An 8,540-nucleotide genomic window follows, 5' to 3' on the forward strand; every position below is an offset into this window, starting at 1 on the left:
ACTATATGTGTTATAGTAGTCTCAGCTAAACCTTATTATCGTTACAAGGACATTATTCGTAAATAAAAATCAACGTGCAGACATCTCAGTATACGTTCAGGTATTTCACATCCTACCCGGCTTTTATGGTAATATTCTATACAAGACACAAAAATGTCGTCATTGGCCTAAAAAGCTTATCAAATCCTTTTTACACACTTACTCAGAAGAGATATAGCGATACTGCTGTCAGGTCGTTTAAAATGATATTGGGTCTTTGCATCGGGAATAAACACATTTATTCTAAAAGCAGTCGCATGTTCATGTCGTATATTTATGTATCTATCTTTAAACAATTTTCAATTGAGAAGTGCCATAGAATCAGAGACAGGTATAACACTTTATATTTAGAAAGAGACCAAAGGTTTTGTAAGAAATTTACTCTAAATCTGTTTGAAGATGAACAACATTTTTACTAGTTGTCCAGCATACAAAAATGATAGGGAGATATTTTTCAAGGAGATAAACTGTATTTGTCCTAATTGAGGCAAAATTTGTTTGGTTATTTACTAATGAAAATATGTCTGTACTTAAATATTTATGGAGCTATATTATTACATGTCTAGATGTTAGACGAAATGTTAATTAATGTATATAATAACAGTGGTAATTATCCTGCCTGGAATTAAATGTTTGTGATTTTTTGTTATAGAATGAAGATAATACCATCTGTCGGAACTCAGTTTTTAATGTTTCAGTTCAATATATAAAAAAAAAATTGTTACAAATCATGATGTACTGTTTTACGTGTATACATGTTATGCTGCCCATCAACGGCCCTTGCTTGGAATAATAAATATTCTTATTCTTATTCTTATATTTTATGATGGTATAATAATTAACCCTTAACGGGTTTTGTGCTTGATTTTCATATGATTTTCTCATAAGATGACATAATCTTTCAATCAGTTTACAGTTGAGGTCTGAGCCTTTGACAAATTCCCTGCTTCCTTCTCAATAATACTATAAGTCGACTGCTAGATTTCTTATTTCTGTCACAGGTGTTGTTTCGTTTCTGTCTTATTTGATTTAAACCCACTTCTCTTATTTGCATCGTTTTAATGTTGTTCTTTTTCACCACAGTGTTCATTTCAGCCTGACTCACATAAACACGATAATAATTTCTATGAATAATATAATACATTATTATCTATTTATTCGATTGGATTGAAGTATTAACAAAAACAAGTAAACATACACTAAAAGAATAGAATTGAATAAATACAGTATGTAAGATAATCATGTCAAAAGATATATTAACGTTCACAAGTAAGTCTAAATATATATAAACTATATATGAACATTGTCGGAAAATATAAAATTTATTTGTATGAGCTTTAGAAACATGTCGAAAAGCGAGGCTTGTCGATTTTTCTTCTGATTCCTCGTGAGTACACTGAATATTGTTCGACGTTGTAAATATATTGTTTTTATCCTGAATTTACACCCAACACATGAATCTTTAGTTGCTAAAGTCTAAGCCATTGTCTTTAATTTCTAAAAGAAATCGACATAGTATATACGGCGAACTTGAAGAGACCCCTAAAATGAACTGTTTAGCAAAAGGAGTATCAATATATATATACCATTTGCTCAACATGGGAGCGGGGTAACAAGTAACAGATCAAATGTATCCCATTGGTATGGAAAGCCAACGGGGTCAAAATTCTTAATTCGTAACTTGTCAATTCGTAACTTGTAACTGTGCAATTTCTAAATTGTTAATTCGTAAATTGTTAATTTGTAACTTGTTACTGTGAAATTCATAATGCTTAATTCGTAAATTGTCAATTTGTAACTTGCACCTTTGTAGTTTCAACATTCTTAATCGGTAAATTGTCAGTTTGTTACTTGTAACTGTGCAATTTCATAATGCTTCATTCGTAAATTGTCGATTTGTAACTTGTATCTTTGTATCAAAATTCAACATCCTTCATTAGTTAATTGTCAATTTGTAACTTGTAGATTTCAAAATTCTTTATTGGTAAATTGCCTTTTTGTATATTGATGTTTTGTAACTTGTAACATGTCACACAGTGACTTGTCGATTCATGAATTGTCGATGTGTGAAATGTCGAAGTGTTAAATGTCATCGTTGTATTTAGTCTCGATCATCCAGCCGCTTTATTTTTCAAAGTAGAGCGTCTGGATGACAAGTGATATAAAAATGGTAATTTATGACATTCGGAATAGTATCGGCTTTTTTAGCTTGTTTTTAAAGATAATGTCCAAGACGAATAACCAAGAAGTTGGTTATTGACTTCGGAAGAAATTATATTACGATAATACTATTGAAAAGCCCGAGTGTACCGATTGTTGTTTAAAGCTATTTATATTTTGTTTGTGACGACATACAAGTCGTGGAAAACACCAGACAGCATGGCTTCCATGACCGCGAAGGAAAATAACATCACATCAAACCTTGGTAAGACAGGCCCGTAGCCAGGAAATTTCCAAAGGGGGGTTCGTTGGCCTCAAAAACTCGACTTTAACAGTCACAATTCGAACAGAACGTTGACTTTAACAGTCATTATTTGTTTTCAAGGGGGGTTCGGACGAACCCCTCGAACTCCCCCTAGCTACGGGTATGTAAGATGATATAACACCACAAACTGTTACATAAATTTTAATGCAAACTGAAACAACGAGTAGTTATATATTCTTTCATGCATGTCCGTGCTACGTAAGCAAGTTAATAATCATACAATAAATGGCAATTTTTGTATTGACTGGGACCACTCGAACAGTCGTGTGTACGCTATAAATACATTTTGGGGTTGTTAACTTTAAAAATACTTGATGGAAAAGTAATATGACGCCGAAATATGAACTTCATCCAAGATAAGTTTGTTGTATTTATATGTAATGTATAAATGAGTTTGCATTTTGATATGTGTAAAAAAAAAAGGGGGGAAGGAGGGAACGCAATTCAAAAACATAAGCAGACGAAAAACAAACAAAGTATATCTAGAAGATGCCACTGATTTTGTACATACACCTGACCAAACGGTCAAAATGATTTATGCTCGATTTTTTTTTAAAACAAATGCATTTAGCTTATACAAACATTTAAGAAGTGCGACACGTTGTTATGAAAAGTAATTTAAATATACTGTTAGTAAACAAAGTCTGGACTGGTCAACTTAAAAACGAAAAATACTTTTTTGCACTTTTAAGAGGCATTTTTTTCACACTAAAAAAAGTCCTTAAAAGAATACAAATGTTGTCAGTGAATATATACCAATTGGCTATCTAAACCTTGAAACAAAACCATGGCATGAGGAATACACTGTAAATTTGTTTTTGATGTAAAACAAGACAGTAAAACAATAGATGCAGCATCAATGAAAGGAGGTGTCAATGAGGCAGCAACCGGTGAACCCAATGACATACATTACCAAAAGTAGACATCAACATGATTAAGAGGACATCTTGTTGACTTAAACAAAAATTGAGAATAAAAGTACCAAAAGGTCAACATTATACAAGCAAGAACATGCGGTATGAATACCAATGAGACAACTATCCACCCCAAGTTCAAAGGAGGTGGATGAGAGCAAGTATAGGCAACTGCATGTATGGCCTTTAACAATGATAAAAATTCATGCATAATTTTGATAGAGAATACAGACAGGGAATGTGTCAAAGAGACATTAACCCGACAAGAGAGGAGGAAACAACCCAATGCAACCAATGGGTCGTGTCATCACCACAGCGAGATAATCTCGCATCCCGTAGCGGAATTCAGCTTGCACCAAGACATTTCTAAATGTATATTTCTATATGATTTATGTTTTTTTTCCAAACATTTTGTTTTTCATATATGCTATGCTGGTGACCAAAAATTAATATGATTTTAACATTTACTTTATTTTGTAGACAAACCAATGATGATTTCGGGACACAGTTGTTATGTGTAAAATGTGAAGAATTAAAAAAAAAACTATATAAATATTCGAATTTTCATTGTATCATAAACAGCTTCAATTTTATAAGAAAAAAGATTCAAAGATTTTTTTTTTAATTACTGCAGCAGCAATCATTATAAATAAATCACAGTATCAAAAATGTTGGGTTAACATTATTTTGACAGCAACCACAAAGCGAAAAAAGGTACACAGACATATATTAAGTAAATGAAACAAACATCAAAAAACACATTGTTGTCAGATATGTCGGAGAATTTTAAAGATTTGTATTAACAAATTAAAAATCATATAAACAATTTAACAGTTTTCATGTTTGCGTTGTATCTCATTTACATGTCTGGCCCTTCTCAGTTAACTATATGGTATGGAGTTTTCTTAATATTGGAGGCCGAGCAGTGATTCTATTTGCGAATATCCATGTCATTTGAACTCTGCTGGGTTGTTGCCTCATTAGCAATCTCCTTATTTTATATAAAGGTTCACATGTACAGGAGAATTCGAAGTTGTTGTTTTTGTGAAGCTGCCCTTTTATACAAAAGTCATGATGGATATTATAATAGTTTGTAGTAGGAGAATACACTTTTCAGTTATTTTTTGTATAAGTTATCATGCAGTATGGGATAAATCCCATTCCACCTTTTCAATGTGATTGATTCAAACATGCATTCAAAGAGTATTGGGTTTCATGAATGACTGGTTAACTTCTGTATTTCTTCATAGACACGGAGACTGGCAAAGTGGTATTGTGTGAAGGTTGGTCCCCAAATGTTTAATTCCCAAAAGGATTAGGCGATATAGATTATTGGTGAAACATTCAGACTATTCTGTCGTTAGCAATTTTAAGATCAGTTAATTTTGTAAATAAAAATTGAGTTGACTCATTGTGTGATCTCACTGATCTGCCAGTGATAAGTTGTTAAACAGGGTTTTTAAATTTTACATTGTAATCTTAGAGTTGTTTTTCTTTCCATAAACGTAACTTGATGTGTGCTTTTCGAGTAAGGTAAGTGCATCAGATATTTGAAAGATTATTATAAAAAGGAAAGCATAAATTATAACAAGAATTTACAGAAATAAGAATGAGACAAAACTAAGAAAAATGGATAAAAATTAAAATTAAGGAATACAGACTAACGTGGCTACAATATACCGACTGTTGGTTGCTTAACGTCAAGTGGCAAATATTTCATGCATGTTCAGGACGATGTGATACAATATAAAGAATAGAGAATATATATAGTGGTGTGCTATAATATGAAAATAGAGAAAAATGGTAGTTTATAGTATGAAGATAAGAGAATATTAAACGTGGTGTGTTAAAATATAAAAATAGATCTTCAAGTTGGGTTGCTTGGTTATCGTCTTGTGGTAAATAATGGTAATCATGGTAATGTTCAGGACGAAAAAAAAAAATAACAATAATTATAAAGATGAGGTCCTAAATTATAGCCCGTTGGGGATACATGTTCGAGAAATTATAACTCGCCAGAAAATTGAGGTATATTGGATTATGTACAACGGTCCACCTACGGATCCCTCTCTTAGCGCACAGAGAGCGTGGTATCCTCTATACACGACCAGTGGCGGATCCAGAACTTGTTATAAGGAGGGCACTATACAGTCATGCTACAGTGTTTCCTTATATGACATAATCAACCAAATTTTTCCCACGAAAAAAAATCATGTCTTTAATTTTTTTTTACATGTGACAAAAATTCAGAAAAAAAGATCGCCGCTAATTACAGTATTTTTTATCGTTCTTTTAAGATTGCCCATCTGCAAGTTGGGCAACAGGATCAGCTACAAGAATGTCAGTTTTAATAGATATACATGTAACGTTACACTGTTTACTGATCTTTACTGTTGTTATTATTTTTTTTTTTAAATATAATGGGGATAACGGAAGTGCTATTTATAGATATGTTCTATATTTAATTATTTGTTACGCCCCCTATAAATATCTGACCAGTCCGGTTAATCACCCCAGACGCTATATTTAAATATGCGTCTGGGTTATCGAGACTACGTTGTATTATGCTAACGATCATTATGACGACAGATGGCGCTCGGCTTCTTCTTCTGTGTATAAGCCTCCTGTAAGTAGGAGCACCGCCATATGGAATACATACCAAAGGAATAAAATCAATTATGTACGGCGCATACATATAAAAGATAACAATAGATAAATACATTGTTTGTTTTATATGGCATGTATAAAAGGGACTCGGTTTTATATTGAGGTAACCTCGTATAAACATGTTTGTTTACTGTACTGGTCACCAAACCTGCAATGAGGTGTGTCACTTCCTTTATTAAGGTATATAGATGTGTCGCTGGAACGGGCTTCCTTATCAACTTCGCAAATATATTACTGTCACTTGGCAAGAAATTTCTACTTAATATTTAACCGGGTCAAAACAAGACTAAAAACATGAAATATAAGACGGTGCTGGAAAAATACTAATATTGTCCTGTCCCGCAAATTAGGACTCAATGTATAATGGCAGAAATGGTTTGACAACCATCATTCATTTATATATTATAATCTCAATATCAAAATTTCAGAAAAGAATGTAATTATCTAATGATATGTTTTAATACAAGAAACAAATGGACGAACAGTCTTTATTTATTTGGCTCCTGAGTAATGAACATAAATCAGGAATCTGATTACAGTAGTTGTCGTTTGTTTATGTAATATAAACGTGTTTCTCGTTTCTTGTTTTTTAGCTCACCTGGCCTAAAAGGCCAAGTGAGCTTTTCTCATCACTTGGCGTCCGGCGTCCGTCGTCCGTCGTCCGTCGTCCGTCGTCCGTCGTCCGTCGTCGTCGTTAACTTTTACAAAAATCTTCTCCTCTGAAACTACTGGGCCAAATTAAACCAAACTTGGCAACAATCATCATTGGGGTATCTAGTTTAAAAAATGTGTCCGGTGACCCGGCCAACCATCCAAGATGGCCGCCATGGCTAAAAATAGAACATAGGGGTAAAATGCAGTTTTTGGCTTATAACTCAAAAACCAAAGCATTTAGAGCAAATCTGACATGGGGTAGAATTGTTAAACAGGTGAAGATCTATCTGCCCTGAAATTTTCAGATGAATCGGATAACCCGTTGTTGGGTTGCTGCCCCTGAATTAGTAATTTTAAGGAAATTTTGCTGTTTTTGGTTATTATCTTGAATATTATTATAGATAGAGATAAACTATAAACAGCAATAATGTTCACCAAAGTAAGACTTACAAATAAGTCAACATGACCGAAATGGTCAATTGACCCCTTTAGGAGTTATTGCCCTTTATAGTCAATTTTTAACCATTTTTCATAAATCTTAGTAATATTTTACAAAAATCTTCTCCTCTGAAACTACTGGGCCAAATTAATCCAAACTTGGCCACAATGATCTTTTGGGTTAGTAGTTTGAAAAATGTGTCCGGTGACCCGGCCATCCAACCAAGATGGCCGCCATGGCTAAAAATAGAACATGGTGTAAAATGCAGTTTTTGGCTTATAACTCAAAACCCAAAGCATTTAGAGCAAATCTGACATGGGGTAAAATTGTTAATCAGGTCAACATTTATCTGCTCTGAAATTTTTAGATGAATCGGATAACCCGTTGTTGGGTTGCTGGCCCTGAATTAGTAATTTTAAGGAAATTTTGCTCTTTTTGGTTATTATCTTGAATATTATTATAGATAGAGATAAACTGTAAACAGCAATAATGTTCACCAAAGTAAGATTTACAAATAAGTCAACATGACCGAAATGGTCAATTGACCCCCTTAGGAGTTATTGTTCTTTATAGTCAATTTTTAACAATTTTCATAAAATTTGTAAATTTTTACTAACATTTTCAACTGAAACTAATGGGCCAAGTTCATTATAGATAGAGATAATTTTAAGCAGCAAGAATGTTCAGTAAAGTAAGATGTACAAACACATCACCATCACCAAAACACAATTTTGTCATGAATCCATCTGCTTCCTTTAATATTCACATAGACCAAGGTGAGCGACACAGGCTCTTTAGAGCCTCTAGTTTATGCCCCACCTACGATAGTATAGTGGCATTATGTTTTCTGGTCTGTGCGTCCTTCTGTCCGTTCGTCCGTCCGTCCGTTCGTCCCACTTCAGATTAAAGTTTTTGGTCAAGGTAGTTTTTGATGAACTTCAAGCTGAAGTCCAATCAACTTGAAACTTAGTACACATGTTCCTTATGATATGATCTTTCTTATTTTAAAACAAAATTAAACTTTTGACCCCATTTTCATGGTCCACTGAACATAGAAATTAAAAGTGCGAGTTTCAGGTTAAAGTTTTTAGTCAAGGTAGTTTTTGATGAAGCTGAAGTCCAATCAACTTGAAACTTAGTACACATGTTCCCTTTTGGTTGATCTTTTTACTTTTAAGGCCAAATTAGATTTTTTACCCAATTTCACGGTCCATTGAACATGGAAAATGATAATGCGAGTGGGGCATCCGTGTACTTTGGACACATTCTTGTTTTAATATAATTTAATTTTTGAAGTAACGCGTCTTCTGATTGGCTGACGTTATTTTGTTATCAGCCCATA

This window comes from Mytilus galloprovincialis, chromosome 2 (genome assembly GCF_965363235.1).
Source record: "Mytilus galloprovincialis chromosome 2, xbMytGall1.hap1.1, whole genome shotgun sequence".
NCBI classification, from domain to species: Eukaryota; Metazoa; Mollusca; class Bivalvia; order Mytilida; family Mytilidae; genus Mytilus; species Mytilus galloprovincialis.